A 20,568-nucleotide genomic window follows, 5' to 3' on the forward strand; every position below is an offset into this window, starting at 1 on the left:
CCTGATTCCTGTGACAGTGGTTTGACAATCCCACTTATTCACTAAAACAATATTTCAATCAATGACAAGAGAAGTATTTTTCTTTGTCATTAAATTTTTATTTTTGCAGAACTACACTTCTGGAGGGTTTAATTAGTAATTTTGTAGTCTTTTCACAGTTTTCAAGGATTTAACAACTAGTATTCCCATGCTCATCCAAAATGTATCTTAAGTTTTTTGATAGATGTTCAATGGAAGAGATACAAGGAATAAGTAATGTAGTCCATTGCCAAGGGCATCAAGACATTTCATTCCTTGCTAAAGTGATGCAGAATACATTTGCATGAATAAATGCCAAAATACTCTATCTTGAAATGACTGATTTGGTCCACGCTCTCATTTTTTTTCCCATGAAACTTAGATTAGCAAATAAAATTCCTATCTCCTGAATTACTGCCATCCCTGGTACTTGGTTTCTTTATTAACTGTATGAACTTTACCCAGAGTCATTTTCATTATTTTGATTCAGATCTCAATTTGAAAATTTACATGACAAAAGCACCGTTGGTGGTAACTAAAATATACTTAATTTTTAAAATACTTCTTCAATATATTTTGGTGTAAAATAATAGTGTTGTAATTCAAAAACGAGGCTCAGAGATCATGTCCTTCCTCAACAGGTAAAAGAATAAAACTATGTTTTATCTTAAGTAATGCCTATTAACTGCCTCTTTATCAGATGATTTAAAAATGTACAAAGATACAAATTTGATATTTGTAGGATATAGAAGAAATCACTGTCTTTTTTGTGTGTGTGTGTGGTACGCGGGCCTCTCACCGTTGTGGCCTCTCCCGTTGCGGAGCACAGGCTCCGGACGTGCAGGCTCAGCGGCCATGGCTTACGGCCCCAGCCGCTCTGCGGCATGTGGGATCTTCCCAGACCGGGGCTCGAACCCATGTGCCCTGCATCGGCAGGCGGACTCTCAACCACTGCGCCACTGGGGAAGCCCAAAATCACTGTCTTTTAAAGATAAAGATATTTCTAGTAATAAAATGATTAATATGTATATGGAAATCATCTAAATGCAAATCAATACTTGAAATTTGGCCACAGATATTAGTTCATTAATGTGTAATCATGAAATTATTCTCATATCTTTAAATATTATTTTCAGTTATAATAAAGAACAAAATTTTAAACAAGAATTCTAAGATAAATTTAGTGATTATAGAATTTACCCAAATTTATGAATATAAATCAGAAGACAACATAATGTTTGCTCTTAGAAGGCTATTATATATCCAGATACCAATGATGAAATCTCACTTAAAAGAGAACTTTTGCCAAAACTCTGAGGTTACTATTCTGATATTAAGAAAAAGAATTAAGTATCAGAGAAATTGGTACAATTCAAATAAAAGGCACCTACTAACAGTTGTAAGTTAAAATAAAATTGAGGTTATTTCTCTTAGAAGAGACATTTATGTTTGAATTTTATGTATGCAAAAGAATTTAAAAGCAGAGTTATTTCTCTAGTTTGGTCCAGACCCCAGTAACATTATTGCTACTAGTTAGTAAATTAGCTTATGTAATCTCATGACAGCAAGGGGATGAAAGCTTAGCTTATGAAATCTCATGACAGCAAGGAGATCTAGACATACAGGATCCATGCTGGTCTCTGCTAGACTCTGCCTGCTTACCTCTGCATATCAGTCTCTTTACCTGTTGAACTCAGTGGAGACGTAAGAGTCTCATTGTGACCTTTGGACTGTGAGGCTGCTTTTGCTGCTCTGGACCCAGCTAATGGACCCAGCCATTGTCTTCAGTCTTGAACCCCCTGCCCTTGGCAATCTTAAGGAATTCATGAACCCCTGTAGAACACATGTGGGGGGTGTACCTCAGTCAGGGTCATCTGTCTAGATCAGCACTTGTCACTAAAGTAATAATGTAAACCACAAATATGAACTACATATGTTATTTAAAATTTTCTAATAGCTACACTAAGAAAAACTAAAAAGAAACAGGTAAAGTTAATTAAAATAAGATATTTTCTTTTTTCCAGTAGATCTAAAATACTATCAAACCAACAGTAATCAATATAAAAGACTAACAAGGAGATATTTTACTTTATATTTTCTTACTAAGTATTCAAAACACAGTATGTATTTTACAATTGTGGCCTGGATTAGTCTAGCCTAATTTTAATTGTTTAAAAGCCACATGTGGGACTTCCTTGATGGCACAGTGGTTAAGAATCCACCTGCCAATGCAGGGGACACGGGTTCGATCCCTGGTCTGCGAAGATCCCACATGCTGTGGAGCAACTAAGCCTGTGCGCCACAACTACTGAGCCTGCACTCTAGAGTCCACGAGCCACAACTACTGAAGCCTGCATGCCTAGAGCCTGTGCTCCACAACAAGAGAAGCCACCACAGTGAGAAGCCGGTGCCCCACAACAAAGAGTAGCCCCTGCTCACCACAATCAGAGAAAGCCCGTATGCAGCAACGAAGACCCAATGCAGCCATAAATAAATAAATTTATTAAAAAACAAAAAGCCACATATGGTTAGTGACTCCCATATTGGACAGTGCATATTTAAACATCTTTCCCAGCCAAGTAGCTATATCACTCCTGTATCATGATGGATTAATGGGCACTGGGATAGGCTGTGTGCCTTGGGTACTGGGACAATGGGCCACTACCCCCAGTGTTTTGAATTCATTTATGCCTATTTAATGCTTTGATAGGAGTCACACCCCAACAATTCCATCAACGTATTTGGGACACTGAGCCTGACTTCATCACTCCATCTCTTCCTTTACCTGTGTCTCTGTCTCCACCACACAGAAGTGTCCTCATTTCCTTCCTAGCTGCGTGGGGGCTCCTTTATATCCCATTCTGAGTTCTGTCCACCAGTGTGGTCTGACATCACAAGCCCTGGATTTTTACTTGCTTTTATGACTGTAAGGAATTTATAAAGCACATTTCTCTCTCAAAAACATCTGGCTATTAAGACTATAGGGATTCAAAAACCCTATTATGATAATCTTCCTTTCTCTTTGCATTCTGATTTAACAATCTTAATCTTCTCTGAGGCAAATAGATGCATCTGGACAGTGGTGTGCTGATAGTTAACAAACGTGCTTTTTTTTTTTTTTTTTTGCAGGGAGTAGTGTGTTGATTTGTAGTGAGTGCCTATTTCTGTTGTCTAAAAACCATGCTCCCCCACTGAGCTGACATGAGGTCATTATTAAAGCCAGGGACGAAAGGAGATGAGAAATATCATAAATATTTGTACCCTACAGATACAGTCGTAGTAAGTAACCTTAAGAATATAAATATTAATGAAAAGTAGTAAAATTAAGAGGGAGGAGTTTTGAGTTCTTATTACCCTTGTTTTTAATATAATTTATTCAGATATAGATTTATAGAATTTAATTTCTAACAATCAACAGTTTTCACGATTCCTGAAAATTGGTTTAACCATCAGCTCCTGCAAGCCAGTACAAGTCAGATCCAGCATACTACTTACTCTAAATCACTAGAGGGAAAAGATATGTAAAGAAATGTCAATACTGTAATGAACATGGGAACACAAATATCTCTTAGAAATACTGATTACTATTCTTTTGAATATATACCTAGAAGTGGGATTGCTGGATCATTTGGTAGCACTGTTTTTAATTTTTAAAGGAACTCCATACTATTTTTCATAGAGGTTGCACCATTTTACTTTCCCACCAACAGTGTACAAAGTTTCCAGTTTCTCCATATCTTCACCAACACTTATCATCTGTTTTTTTTTGATAACAGCCGTCCTAACAGATGTGAGGCAATATCTTATTGTAGTAATAATTTGCATTTTCCTTTTGAGTAATGAGGTTGAGCATTTTTTTTTTATACCACCCGTCCACCATTTATATGTCTTCTTTGGAGAAATATCAGTTCAAGCCTTTTGCCCATTTAAAAAATCAGGCTATTTGGGGTTTTTTTTTTGCTTCTGAGTTGTAAGAGTTCCTTTTATCAGATATATGCTTTGCATATGTTTTCTCCCATTCTGTAGGTTGCCTTTTCCTTCTCTTGATTGTTTCCTTTAGTGTGCAGAAGCTCTTTAATTTGATGTAGTCTCACTTGTTTATTTTTGTATTAATGCCTATGCTTTTAGTGTCATATCTAAGAAATCATTGCCAAGACTAATGTCAAGAAGATTTTCACCTATGTTGTTTTCTAGGAGTTTTATCATTTCAGGTCCCATGTTTAAGCCTTTAATCCATTGCAAGTTGATTTTTTCCCCATTGTATATTCTTGGCACTGTTGTCAAAAATCAGTTGACCATATATGCACAGGTTTATTTCTGGATTTTCTATTCTATTTCATTTGTCTATATATCTGTCTTATGCCTGTACCATACTGTTTTAATTACTGTAGCTCTAATATATTTTGAAATCAGTAAGTGTGTGATGCCTCCAGCTTTGTTCTTATTTCTCGTGATCACTTTGTCTATTCTGGGTCTTTTGTGATTCCATATGAATATTAGAATTGTTTTTCATATTTATGTAAAAAATGACATTAGAATTTTGATCACTTTGGGTATTATGGATATTTTAACAATATTAAGTCTTCTAATCCATGAACATGGGATGTCTTTACATTTATCTGTGTCTCTTTTTATTTCTTTCATCAACATTTTGTAGTTTTCAGTGTATGAGTACCGTGTTGAATAGAAGTGGTGAAAGTGAGCACCCTTGTCTTGTTCCTGATCTTAGCGGAAAAGTTTTCAATTTTTCCTCATTGAGTATAATGTAACCTTTGGGCTGTCATAAATGGACTATATTATGTTGGAGTACATTTCTTCTATACCTAGTTTGTTGAGCATTTTTATTATAAAAAAGTATTGAATTTTGTCAGATGCTTTTTCTGCATGTATTGAGATGATCATGTGATTTTTATCCTTCATTATGTTAATGTAATGTACCACATTTATTGATTTGTGTATGTTGAACCATCCTTGCATCCCAGGGATAAATCTCACTTGGTCATCACTTGGTCATGCTTTAGACCATGGCCATAACTTAGCACTGAGTTAGATAAGACAGGTTGTTAAAATACTCCTTGGAGTTAAAATTTACTCTGGGTCTAGTGTAGATGAAGTCTACAGAAAGTGTGAAAGAAACTCATGTCTTCTGGAAGCAACAAAGTGGCAAAAACATCTTTGGAGAACATCAGTTCATGATTTCAAGTTAGGTCTTGCAATGTATTATTTAGACTATTTAACAGAGCTGAGTCTCAGGTTGCTCTCTGTAAAATGAATATAAATAGTTCCTGAATAGTGGCTGTAAGGGTACAACAAATTTAATCATGAAAAATAGTAGTGCTATTATTATGAAGTTGATGAAAATCCTTATTTTTCACCTGAGCAAAATGGTCACAGAAAACACTAACATGAACATAGTGGAACTCACATTTGTACAGAACTCACAGACAATAAAGTTACCAAATAATAAACAATATGGTATTTGCCTCATAGAATATAATTGTGCACTTCAATTTTTTTTTTAACTTGGTGAAAAAATGATTCTTTAAATGTACTTCTGAATTTAGTTTGTTAGTATTTTATTGAGAACTTTTATGTCTGTGCTCATCAGGAATATTAGTCTGTAATTTTTTCCCTGGTACTGTCTTTGTCTGGCTTTGATTTCAGTGTAATGCAGGCCTCATAAAATGAGTTGGAAGTGTTCCTTCCTCTTCATTTTTTGGAAGAACTTGAGAAAAATTAGCATTAATTGTTTTAATGTTTGGTAGAATTCAGTACTGAAGCCATCTGGTCCTGGGATTTTATTTGTTGGAAAGTTTTTGATTACTGATTCAATATCCTTAGTAGTCATTGGTCTGTTCAGATTTTCAATTTCTTCATTATTCAGTATGTGTTTAGGGATTTTTCCATTTCTTCTGGGCTATCCAACTTTTTAGCACATAAAGATATACAAAAAACTGAAACATCCATTGACAGATGAATGGATAAAGAAAATGTGGCATATACATATAATGGAATATTATTTAGCGTTTAAAAAGAAGGAGATCATGGCATGTATGAAAATGTGGATGAACATGGAGGACATTTATGCTAAGTGAAATAAACTAGTTACAAAAAGACAAATACTACATGATTCTATTTTTATGAGTGTCTAAAATAGTCCAACTCATAGAAGAAGAGAATACAATAGTGGTTGCCATAGGTCAGGCTTGGGAGGCCAGAGAGTAGTTGTTCAATGAGCATAAAGTTTCAGTTATGCTAGATAAATAAGTTCTAGAGATGTGCTGTACAACATGGTGTCTATAGTTAACAACATGGTATTATACATTTCAAAATATAAGAAGATTGGGACCTCCCTGGTGGTCCAGTGGTTAAGACTCCATGCTTCCACTGTGGGGGGGCATGAGTTTGATCCCTGGTCAGGGAACTAAGATCCCGCATGCCATGTGGCATGGCCGAAATATAAAATATATATATATATATATATATATATATGTATATATATATATATATATATGTAATAGATCTTATGTTAAATATCTTTACCACAAAAACAAAACACAAAAGAACACAAGGAAACTTTAAGAGTTGTTGGATGTGAATTATCTTGACTGTGGTGATACATCAAGGCTGTTTGCCTATGTCCAAACTCATCAAATTGTACACATGAAGTCTTGTGCATTTCTTTGTATATCAATAATGCCTCAATCAAACAGTTAAAAGTTGTGAATAAGAAAACACATTAATGAATTTTGAAAAATCCCCATTACACAAGCACTGAGTTAGAGAAGACAGGTTGTTAAAATACTCATTGGAGTTAAAATTGACTCTGGCTTTAGTGTAGATGAGGCCTGCAGAAAGTGTGAAAGAACCTTACATCTTCTGAAAGCAACAATCTGGAAAAAACATTGGAGTCCATCAGTTCATGATTTTAAGTTAGATCTTACAATTTTAAGTTAAGTCTTACAATTTTTTATTTAGATGATTTAACAGAGCTGAGTCTCAGGTTTCTCTCTTTAAAATGAATATAAATAGTTCATGAACAGTGGCTATAAAGACACAACAAATTTAATCATAATAAAATAAGGGTGCTGTTATTGTGAAGTTGATGACAATCTCTGTTTTTCACTTGAGCAAAATGGTCACAGAAAGCAGTAACGTGAACACAGTGAAACTCACATTTTATAGAACTCACAATAAATGAAGCTTAGATTCCCCTCAATGACTATGATGCAGTCTTTTGTTAATCCCACTCTACAAAGCCCTACGACAAATGAGGAATTTATTCTCCTGCAGTATCTTTATTTAACTTCACAAAATTAGGGTACAACCTGGTATAAATCTCATGTTCCTAAAGGGTGCCTCTCCCAAGATGTTGTAACGATTACAGCATCATTAATCAACATCCAATTTTATTCTCCATTAAAGTTTTCTCCATAATATATATCAGGCAATAAATTTACCAAATAATAAATGATATGGCATCTGTCTCACAGTATATAATTGTGCACTTCAAAAACTCTTTACATTGGTGAAAAATTTTCTTAATTGTAATTTTGATAAAAAATTTTCTTTAGCTTAATAGTTTCTGAAATGTGAAATATTAAAAATTGCCCGAGGGAAGATTCTATAATATAAATTTTAAAATTATGACAAATATCTGTTCTTCCCTTTTTCCTGGGTGGTAGAAACTACTGGTTTGTATCTGAGGTCATGGACACTCAGTTTAAAGATAACATCTCTCAGTCTCCCTTTGCCTCCAGAGCAGACCATGTGACTAATTTCTAACTGATGGGATTGAAGAAGTTGTTTTATGTGACAGCTCTAGGAACCTTCTTTAAGAGGAAGCCACACATACCTGTGACAAATTTTTCTTCCCTTATTCTCTCTTACTTCGAAGAATCCAGAAACTACCATTTTGTGTCATAAGAACAAAGGCCACCCTTTTATGAATGGGGAAAATTGAACTAGAAGGAGACTAACTCTTTGAGGGATCAGAGTTGACTTACCAGTTCTAAAATGCTTATGTTAGAATGTTACATATTAAGACAGAAAGAAACTTCTGTAATTAAAGCACTGCTATGATTTAAATTGTTACTTCTAGTCATTCCTTATTTTAAGTAATACAGCAGGTCTATGATATTAACTCTTACTCTTACCTACTTTTGTCTATTTTAATCTTTTCATTTTGAACATTTCATTTTGTTAAGGACTTTGTGAACTTAGGTACAAAATAATTTTTGGCTTAGTTATATTGTAAAAAAAATATTAAAATAGAACTATACATTTATTGATAATGTTACTTATGTTTATTTATTTAACAATCCAATTAGCCATTTCAGTATTCTTAAGGGAAATCTTTACTTTTGCTTTTTAAAGATATTGACGTTTTTATCTTCATATATATATATCACATATAGTGATTTAAGTGTTGCACTGTTCCACTTGGGAATAGTTACTTACCAATACTTAGTTCTATAATTTTCATTATGTATATGAATTTCCCAAATTATGGCACTGTTTCAGTAAACATGTTTATTATTCCGTATTCTCACAAAGAGGAAAACTTAGTAGTTAAGATATATATTTCCAAATTTATACTTATGAAATTCATACAAATAATTTTAAGTAAAAAACTAAAATAAAATTGAAGCTATTAAACAGATTACTTACATCAAGTCAAAAGAAAGTAAAACAGGGCTTCCCTAGTGGCGCAGTGGTTGACAGTCTGCCTGCCGATGCAGGGGACCTGGGTTCGTGCCCCGGTCCGGGAAGATCCCACATGCTGCGGTGCGGCTGGGCCCGTGAGCCATGGCCGCTGAGCCTGCGCGTCCGGAGCCTGTGCTCCGCAACAGGAGAGGCCACAACAGTGAGAGGCCCGTGTACCAAAAAAAAAAAAAGAAAGTAAAACAGACTCTTTTCATTTAGAGCATTAGCTCATCAATGCTAGATGAAAACAAACAATAGAGAGTTTGCAGAGAAGATATTTTGGAAATGTTGTTTAGTCTCTGGTCTGATCAGGTAACATTTGTAAAATGGGCATAAAGAAAGTCAAAAAGGAGCAACAAAGTGATATTAGTGGTTTGGTAAATGGAGCTTGATGAAGTCAATATTTTTGAGTTGCCTTTTTCTTTTCTTTTTTTTTTTTTTTTTTTTTTTTGACTTTGACATTTTACAACTACCATTGAGTGGGTGTATAGAAAAGCATTTTTTCCAGTCTACATTTTCTGGCTACCTCTTGCAAAATTACAAAAATCTCTGTTAGGACAGAGTGGCAGCTCCATCTGTTAGCCTCCTCCATAAAATAAAACCTGAATACACAGGGTTGTGGTGTCTGAGCAGTGCTAATATTATTTGAGTGTGATATCCAGAAGAAACTTGTATGGCACATTTCTAAAATTATTTTTAGATTTTCATGAGAAAGATGTCATCTTATAAATATTTCTTATTACTCTCAAGCAATATTTTTCTAAGAAAATATTTCTCGTTCTCTTCTTGGTCAAAGAAATATGTTGTTGCATGTTTTGGATCAGTTTTGAAACTTGTGGAAGGTGTAAATTCCATACCTACAGAGAAAATATCAATTACCTCAATGTATTTATCAATATGTTGTAAATAAAACTATATTGTTTTGAATAATTTATTGTCTAATCTTGAAGCACATGCTGTTTCTTATAATAAAGATTTAGATATGTATTCACTATAGTTGATTTGTAAAAGAATACATTAACATAGCGTTAGTATTGAGTGCTCTCATGAGCTATGGATATAATTACCATTGAAGTATAAATCACCAAATAAGAGACCTACAAACAAAATGGGACTCTTTAATTACTATTTTAAAAGAAAGTACTATCAGCAGTTAGTGAAAATAGGTAGGCAAAGACTTTGACAACGTTCTAAGAGGAGTGAAAAAAACCTCAAAGGAATAAAATATATTTTCACTGTTAATATATCTCATGAATTTTGAGGTCCTTGTACAGAAAATGAAAACTGGCAATTCCTACTGGCTATGAAAAGACCCAGGATATGGACATAGTAGAAACTGTGGTTGACATGGGGGTAGAATATTCCAAGATTTTTCAATCTTAGGAGGAGGGTAAAATTTTGTAGGTAGGAAAAAAAATATATTATCAAAGTAATTGCATGTGTGGTGAAATACATTATAAAATTAAAGACTGTGGACTTGGACCTAGCCCCAGTCTCTTCCATTAACGAGAACACATTTAATTCTAATTCCGCCGCTACTTCTGTACTACTGTTCTCTACCCAGTCTGATCTTCTTCATTCTTACTCTATAGCATTTCACACCTACTGGCCTCATTTTTACCTGTGGGCTAACTGAAGTTCATAAAACTGTAGGCATGTCTACTACCAGGTAAACGTCTGGCTTTTATGAGTTCTAGTACATTTTCTTCCCTCCTTTAAACACAACTGAAAAACTGTTAATAAAGGACCTCAGAGAAAAGAGTAAGGAGGCAATAGATTTATTTTTAAGGAGACAGTGAGGTGAAACAGAAATAGGGAAGATAGAAAGGATAAATTAGTTTAGGTCAACTAACATTTTCTGAATTCCTAGACTTGGAATAACACTGTTCTAAGTGTTATTATTCTGTTCTAACACTGTTCTGTTCTAACACTGTTCTAAGCACTAGTACTCCAAAGGTTTCTGCCTCAAGGAGCAAGAAATTCACTGAAAAGGAGACATATTTTTTAAAAAATGTTAAATACAACAAAGTAAGCATCATGAGAGATGAAGGAATGAATATGTAAACAAAGCTGACATGCACAGGATTTCCTGAGGGCACATAAAGTTGATTTAGAAAATTTTCCCTGACAGAGAATGACACCTGGCTGAATCTTAATAGAAGAATGAAATCAATGAAAAGAATTTGGAAAGAATCAGGAAAAGGATATTTGAGGCAGAGGTAATAGAATAATCAGAGACTATATCTGATCGAAGGAATTCTGGAGTTGGGAAATTCAGTGAGGAGGTATGGGAGTAGGCAAGATAACAATGAGGACCAGAACTAGGGTCTTCTTACTTTGGATGGGGAAGACAGATTGGATTTGAGAAATGTTTTGGAAGTAGAATTATAAGGCCTTAGGAATTGATTGAACATTGTGGAAGGTAGTGCCAATATGTGAGATGAGATTCAGGATATATCATTCTGGTGGTTAAGATGAGGTTAACTCAAGAACATATAGAAATGTATTTCTGGAGAACAACCAGAAATAAATCTCCATCAGGTAGTTTTATATGAAAAGATGAAATCCTGATGCCAAATTAGAGTTATATATATAGATATGAACATTACTAACATATAATCTTGATTGTGATTAGTAAATACAATCACCCAGAAAATAAAGAGATTAAAATATTAAAATTCAATGAATAGAAATTAGAGTCATGGAAATCAGTACTATCTAATGAGAGAGTGAAGAAAAAAATTCACAAAGGAAGCCAAGAAGGAAAAGATCCAAGGAACTGGGAGAAGAACCAGGAAAATGTCATGTCACAGAAGAAAAGAGTAGTTTTCCAGAAGTCAAAACTAATACTGTGAAATGAACTAATGAGATCACTGTAGGATGAAGCCTGAAAAATGTCCAATGGATATGAAAATATGAAGGTGATAGTTGCCACAGGAGTTTCCATTAATGACTGGAGTGTGTCAGGAATGAATTGGAAAGGAGGAGAACGAACACTGCATTTTCAAGACCCTTGGCTAAGACAGAAAAGTGTGTAAAGGATAGGATGTCCTTCTACATAGTATAGGTTCTGGCAGGAGACTTGACTAGAGCCCCTGAACTCAAGTTTGTAATAGTCACAACCATTTTCATTTTAGGAACTAAATATTTTCATGTTAATTAACTTGGTACTTTCATTTATTTTTTGATGAATTCTACTACGAAATAATTTAATACAGCAATCTTCCAAAATAATACATTAATATATTATTTTTTGCCATCTTTATATTAGAATCAGCTCACTTGTAATAATTTAAGTAATAAAGTGCTTAACTTTGGATAACCACTTAAATTTGTGGCTGTCTACTTTTATTTTACCACATTAACTTTCCAAGAATGGGGTGCCTTCAATAATGATGTTTATTGTGCTGTATATGCACAAAGTGTAAGGATTAAGGATGTAACAGTTCACTCATGGTTTGTATTTTCTGAGTTAGCCTTATAAGAAATGTGCAAATCATATTGTAAAAGCATATTTTAAGTTGATATAGAAGAAAATAAAGACATCGTTAGTTACATAAATACCAAAGCAAACAGTAAAATAATTTTATGCATAATATTACCTAACCAATTTTGGAATGCAAGGAAGCAAGAGACAAACTGCACAGAAGACATTTTAGAAATTATATAGAATGCCTGCCCTTGTCCTGGTAACATTTATAAAAATGGATAGAAAATTTGCAAGAGGAGCGCCGAAATTGTTCTTAGGGATTTGGTAAATAAGGTTTAAAGAAATAAAAATTTTTTGATTTGCCTTCCTATGTTTTTGTCATTTGATAGCCTCCATTGCATATAGAAAGCACCTTTGCTGTCTATATTTTCTGGCCATCTTTTGTGAATTTAACCAAACTGCCCTTAAAACTCTGCAGTTTTCCCTGGATCCTTCAAGTTATAGAAAAACAGCCAAGTCCTTTAATTTAGTTTCTACTTGCTCAGATCTTCTTTAAGGTTATAAATGTTATTTCACAAAACAACCTCACTGTCTTAAAAATGCAGCTATGGTGTGATAACCATTTTGAAGGTTCTCCAATATTTGGTTCTCTCCGTTTCTCTGCACAGAAAAGGGAGCATTTCTCAGACCCCTAGCAGATGGACAAAACCTGACTAATTCTGGGCTATGAAATGAGTGCAGGCTGATATCTGTCACTTCTTGTCTGGGGCAGTGAAGAACTCATGGGCAATTTTCCTGTGTCTTTCTCTGCAGTGGTAATTGTTAAGGAGACAAATTATGATGGTGTGTGGAAGCACCCTGAATCAATGTTGCTACATGTGGAAACTGCTGTCCTGCAGTTGTCCAGAACTGCAGCTGACTTTGTCTGAAAAAGAAATAAACATTAGATGTGTTGAGCCACTGAGGTTTGGAGATTATTTGTCATTGAGCACACCTACCCTATCTTGACCATATATCATTGAGTGTCCTTTGGCAAAACCTATCACCTAATTACCTTTTTCCTTGGGTGAGTATCTCTAGAGTTGCAAAAAAAAAAAAAAAAAAAAAAAGAGAGAGGAGGGAAAATGTCAATGGAGTGGAGCCAAATGAGATGTTAGTAAAGGCCCCAAGACCATTTAATGGACTACAAATAACCATCACATTTTTTATAGTTAGAGTAAACTTAAATAAACTTCTCCTCCTTGCCCTCTCCAACTCAGTGAAGAAATAACTTGATGTAGTTGTTAGAGACAATACCTTACTCAGGTCTAATGAGGTAGCTGTCTGACATTTCAGCTCTCTCATAGTTTGGGTTCTTTCGATTAATCATACATTGTCAAAAAAAAAAAAAGTGTAACTCACTGCATTTCCTTCTACTTGAAAATTTTTGCTATGTGATTTTTGCTGTAAATGAAGATATTTATCATTACTACATCCTTCCTCTGCCTACATCTTGCCCTGAATGCTGCATCTGGGTATTCAACAAAGTATTCTAATTTTCTCATTAGATACCTTCACTTGCTTGTAATTACAGAATAAATCAAGGAAAAGTACTGCTTTTGTACATCAAATGACTCTACCACCTATGACACAGAAACAAACTACCTTTCTCTGAAGGTTCACAATAGTCTCAGACTGCCAGACCTTTTTTCCTAGGTTGTCCTGAGCATGTGTGTATGCACACATACGTGTGCTTCTACATATGATTAGTCCCGGATATGACAGTGAGTGGGGAGACAGAAGATTTTCTGTAAGGATTTAAGGAACACAACAATCTAGAATTCTATGTCATTAAAGAGTGAAATTTCATTTTGTAAATATATGACAAGGAGTAACAAAATAAGATGAGAAACACATATACAAATTTAAAAAAGCAGTCTGGCAGTCCTGTTATAATATGGTCTGTGTCCAGTTGGAGAGTTTTGAGTAGTGAAACAATACTGGCTGATTAGATAGATGAGGTATTCTTCTATAGAAAACATCTCCTTAGAGAGAGGATTAAGCTAACATGATTCTTTAGGATAATTAATTTTACCAATTTTTTATTGTTACTAACCAAAATGTCGTTCCAGTTCCAAAAAGTGTACTTGGGCATATTGATATCACCTCTGTGTTAACTTAGGTAGCACAACATTCCTGACTGTTCCAAGAATTTTTGGCATTTTATTTTTGGCTCTCACTATGGTAGTTCAGCCCAGCAATCTATTCACTCTTCCCATACTGCTGCTTTTCTTTGAGTTTATTATTCCAGACCCTATTAGTGGGTCCTTGGGATGTTGCCTGAGTGCTGATGATCATAAATATGCTTAGTCTTTGATGCGTTATTTATCATTTATATTTAGGTAGTATTGCCTGATGTACTGGGTCCCACTTTCTGTACTTTGTTTTGTATTCATCCATTAGGGGATATTATGGCGAACATTCCTTCACTCAGGCAGAGAGTTGTAGATGTGCCAAGCCCCATCATCCTCTCCTTGTTTTATGAAGCATGTTGGGACCAGATGGTATCCTAAATAGAGCTTTTAAAAAGAGCCTTTCAGCACGTTGTGTATCATGAGGTATTTTCCTCTCTTCTAGTGAATAGGTGATTTCTTATGGAAGGTCTGAGCCCCTTGTTCTTTATTTTCTTATTTTTCTATACTCCTGAGACATTTTCATAAAGGGAAGCAAGTGAAAACTCCAAACCTCGTAACATAATGAATAAAAAATAGTTACATTCAAAATACTTTTGTATAATACTATTTCTTTTTAGTTTTATAACAACCCTTAATATATGGTAGAAAAATTATCTCCATTTTAAGGTGGAAAATCTAAGAATCAGAAAGATTAAATTCCTTGACTCCTGTCACAAAGAAAGTCCATGATGGAGCTAGTCAGATAATCCCAATTTCACTATTTTATTTCTTACTCTTTCCAAAGTATTTATTAATGGCTTCTATGTCAAGATCCAAGTTATCACTACTTGCCCAGAAATGATAGTGCAAAGAGGGAGAACATGTAAATTTACTTCAATTTTATTTTTCCAAACCAAGAACCAGATACATGTAAGAATTTATAATTTTTTGACGAGGAGGAAATGATGAATGACCTGGACATCAGTTCCCAAAACTTGATGAATATTAGAAAAGAAAAAGAATACTTGGAAAAATAGTTCTACTTAACTATATACAGGTTGCACTATGTATCTAACAGAAAATACTTGTACACAACCATTTTTGTTCATTTGGTGGGTTCTCTTTTCAAAACAAGTATCATATTAACCTACTTAATCATGAAAACCTTTGATCAATATCTAAATAATGGACTTTTAGACACTGGTTTTTAATTTAGTTGGTAGATTTTGTTATTTCCCTCTCCTAGACTATTTTATGCAACCAGTTTTATTTTTGCTCTCTATATAAGGAATCTATATTTCTTCTCATGGCCAAAGATTAAAAAGCTTTATGTCAATACCTATAAACCCATAAATTCTCTTTCTTTTCAATGGATCTGATTTAACTAAAATGATTAAAATTGGTTTTTTTTCCCCCAGTTTATCCTCGGGAAGAATAGAGAAATTCTGTAATTAAAACCCTAAATATAATACAAAAATACAATAATGTATTTTTACAATTCCAACCTTAATTAACTGAAATGTAATAAAATATCATAAAAAGGGTAATCATTATACAATAGACATTTAAAATTCCACTGAATATTCACAAAAATAAATAAGGGGATTGTTTTAGAAGTGAGTGAAAATTTCTTGAAAAGTTTTAGGAATATTTTACATTTCTTTCAGTGAGTTTATATTGTCCTCATATTCTGTTTAACATAAAATGCTGCTTTCCAACTGTATATTAAACATGTCTTGAAATGTTCCAATTTCAAGGAATATGTAAAAAGTTTTTTAGGTTAAATGGAGAAAAAAGGACCTAAGGAGAGTTTCCTATTTTCAGATATAAAATCAAGGATTCATTTTGATGGATCTAAATTAGGCTATATCTAAGAATAATTATCTAGAATGCAAGTTTGCTTTCATTATTCTCCCACCTTTAAAGTTTATATAGATACATTTATATGCATAACTGAATCACTTTGCTGTACACCTGAAACCAACACAGCACTGTTAGTCAACTATACTCCAGTATAAAATAAAAATTTTAATTAATTAATTTAAAAAATACAAATATCAGAACTAACTACAAATATCAGAACTGTCAATCCCTCAGATCCCCTTTAGGTGACACACTATCAAGAACAAGACAGCCTAACTAGGCAGTGACTATTCTCAGTCCTATATTTCCTTTTCACCAAAAATTAAATCAATTTTTGTTATTTTTTGTTAAAGCAGAAAGCTGTATTTTAAAGCTATGGATAAAGGACACAGCAGATGTTAAAACCCAACAATATGTAGTTTCATGGGACAAACGCTTAACTAAAGCTCAATTTCTAATAACATAGTGGCAGCAGAGTTGCAACATTGGTACGTCTCTCCTTGTCAAATTATATTTTTCTAGACTTGTTTTCTATGGCATATCTCCCTATAACAATCATAAATAAGGGTCATCCTACAATGACTTGGGGTCAGGAAGAGACAAGTGTGATTACTTCTACTATGAATTTATATATATTTACTTCTCTAACATAAGTACATAAATCTTTGGTTTTAGTTTAGTGGATTCATACCCTTAATCAACAAAAGTTTGTTGGGGACTTGCAGCATTCTAGTCTCTGTGGAGCCTATAGTCTGGTGAATTTCATGATAACAAATGAATTCCCACATTTCATTTATCTTATACTTCATCTAATAGACACACACTTTTCACATATTGGCTATATACTCCTGGTGGTCTTCCATGTGGCATTTGCAATTTGTGACTCTGCCAGCCCCTATTTCTAGGGGGTCCTTTGCATGTAGCCAGGCAGATAGAAAAAAAATGGAACATAGGAAAGTCCTATTAGCTGCATATAGCTCCTATCCTGGAAGGGATGCGTGTTATTTCTGTTCATATTTGGCAAAAACAGCTGCATGCCTGGGATTCTGGGAAATGAGAAATCAACTCATGACCACTTACCTGAGAAAAATGGCAAGTCATAAACAGACATCAATATAGTGGTAAGGATTAGAATACATGATTTGAAAATGGAAATAGTCGTGGAACATATTGGAAATAAATTATGGTATAATTCAATCAAATGTATTAATGAGATAATCTTGAGACACATGTAAAATTTATCTTCCAAAATTGTCAATGTCTCCTTCATCTTTAATTCCTCATCAGGGTATGTATTTGTGAAGATTTTAGGGTTACAAGCAACAGAAATCACCTAAAACTGGCTTTAAAACAAGAAGGATTACTTTTGAGAATTTACGAGTGTGTTTCAAAACTGAAGAGCAGAAAGATAGCAGTGTGGGGAAGACACTGGGACCAGGGACATGTAAATTTTGAGGGCTTTAATGCTCCCTTATCTCTAAGGCTTTCAGTACATCTCCATCACCTTGTATCTCTGGAGACCAGCTCTCAACTTCTCGGTCCACAGGTGGTTGCAAGTTGCTTATGCTATTGTCCTCAGGTTTGGGCCTCCTACATTTTGGAGTAATGGTTGAATTAGGCTTTTTTAATCTCAATTCACATTTCTAGAAGAAAGCACCTGACTGGTCCCACTTAGATTAGTTTTCTACCCCCTAGACTAAACCAGTGTAGGAAGACACATAATATAAATCTAAACTGAGTTACTGATATCTGAAATGTACCTTGGTGATCTTTGCCTTACGGGACGCAGCTCAAGAAAGGAACTTAAAAGCCCGCAACTGTCAGACATAAGAACTAGATCAATGTATCTGAATTAGAGGATGCATAGATGAGAGTGGGAATAGATGAAAATGAGATAGGTGGGTTTGAGGCGATTGTAAAAAGATGTGGAATACCACACTAAGCAAAGGCATGATGGCATGATCTAAGTGATGATTTGGAAAGATCATTATGAAGGTATTTGCAGAAGCTGAATTGGAATGAGAAAGTATTCTAAAATTCTGCTTGGCAATTGGTCTGGTTGGAGGTGTTTAGAGGGGAGCTGGGACTATTTCAAATGTGATAATCAGGATATGGCAACTCAATATAGTTTTCCTTTCATTTGTATCTTTTTGTTATAAAAAACAGGTTTTCATCATTTTTGGAGGTTTACTTAGCCACATTATGTTAATTACAGTATTTTTAAAATATACCCACAGTGATTAGTATTTACACTATATTTGCTGGTTATTTTAGTGAATAAAACATTTTCCATAACAATTTTTATAACACAAGAGTTTACCTTGTTAAATGGATACTTCTTTACCTAAACTTTCATTATTTTACTTTTTGACATTTCTAGGACATTCAAGACTCATTTCATACTTTTAAATTTAAAAGTTTAGGAACCATAGGAATATGTAAATAAGTGATATGTTTAGTTCTTAAAAAGTCAAAATATATAAAATTCATATACATTTCTGGTATCTCATTGAGGTAGAGTGTTCTTTTTTTTTTTCCTCTTTTTTTCTCAGTAGGCATAATGAAACTGCAACAGAGAAAACATTTCCAAAATATTTAACCTATATGCTTTTAATTCCCCTATAAACTATGTTTCTCTTCAGCTCTTCCACTATGAAGTCTAAACCATAAAATTTCTCACCTCAAGGAAGGAGAAGGCAAATGCTCCTTAAGAAAAAGTAGTCATAGAGCATCTCTCAAACTCAAAGCTCACCCCCCTGAGTCTATGGTATACATTTTTCCAAATTTTAAAATTTCCCTTTATTTGGTAAGATTAGAACTGATTAACTCTTCTCTTGAGATCACAGATAGATTGTATAGGAGACATGAAGAAAGTCAAGATATGATGTAGAGTAACCCAAATCAGAAGAAGTTGAGGACACCATGGCCTCTGCCTTAGAAGGGAGAGCCCATAGCATTCAATATAGAGAGAAGGAAAAGGCAAGTAACAAGATAGGACAAGGGCACATGGGGAGAGGGAGATTAGTTTTACTCTTCTTCACCTGGATTAAATGCAGGAGTGAAAGAGAAAAGAGCAGTAAAAGCTCAAGAAAAATAAAGCTTAAAGTAAATGTTCTTTTGTTCTCTTTTCTCTTTTGAACTCTGAGAGGAGATGGACGCATGGCAGTGGTGAGGGATATACTGTATTGGGAGACCTTCAGCTGAATAGGAATGAATATAGGGTGTGTCCACGTAGAGAAAATTCAAGGGACAGTACCACTGAGTTTCCCTTAGGTCTGTGTGAAAATAAAGTCAGAGTTCTATTGTGCTCTGTTTAGGAAGTGTGAAAGGAAACTGAGAGACAAAAGCCAGTGGGCCTGCCTTGGGGTGACCATGGTGGTGACCATGGTGGTGACCATGGTGAACAGAGCAATGGCGTGAGGTTGAGGACAGATGAAGGACATAGCTGAGACCTAGAAATTCTGAGGCAATGATGTGCTTGAAAAAGATTACCAAAACAGGCTTTCTAGAAAAACAACAACCAAAACCCATCTTGATTTGCAATACTTGCTGATATCTGTGCTCTAAATGTTCCCACCAGGAGTGATTTCAAGTCATGGGAGGTCCAACATGAAGGTGGGAAAAGGTAGACATGATTGGCTGCACCAACTGATACAAGCCTGCTCCAGCACACCATTGAAACTTTTGTAGGACTCCTCCCATCCTCCACCCCTCCCTATGTATATTTAAGATAGACCAAAAACAAATCAAGGAGGGGCACGGAAAGCTACAAATTTTCTATGAGCTTTGTAGTTGGGATGAGGCCCCAGGTCACAGAAAGAAAGTTTACTCAAGAAAAGAGGGAACATTCATCAGGGTTGGGGACCTGCAGTTCTTCCACTTTGGAGGTTTTCAACTAGTGACTCCTTAATTGGTTATGGGCATAAGACATTGATAACCTGAGTCTCTGGGGGCAACAAGCAGGGCTGGGTGGGCCAGAGCCTCAGGCTATTACCTCTAGCCTCTAGATGCCCTGGGGCCATTGAAAGTGAGCAGGATCCTGTGGGTCTCCTGGGTATGGAAGCCTTTCTGTGTCCCTCATTTCTTGTAGGAAATAGACTCCAGCCTCCATGACCTTCCCTGAGTTCTAAAGGGCAGATTCAAGCAGCTGCTACTCTGGGAAGGGAAGGAATGCAGAGTCAAGAGAGGAGCAGCCAAGAAACAATAGTTGCAGCCTCAAGGGATACACATAACAATGTCCTTAAGCTCTTTATAGAATTAAAATCCAATATATGAAGATATTAGCATTCTTTATACCAGAGAAGACCACCTGAGGCTAGATTAAAGGGACCAGAGAAGCCCAACAAGAAGATTACCTGAGATGAGATTAAAAGAGTGCAGGCCCTGCATACACCCTCA

This window comes from Hyperoodon ampullatus, assembly GCF_949752795.1.
Source record: "Hyperoodon ampullatus genome assembly, chromosome: 5".
NCBI lineage: Eukaryota > Metazoa > Chordata > Mammalia > Artiodactyla > Ziphiidae > Hyperoodon > Hyperoodon ampullatus.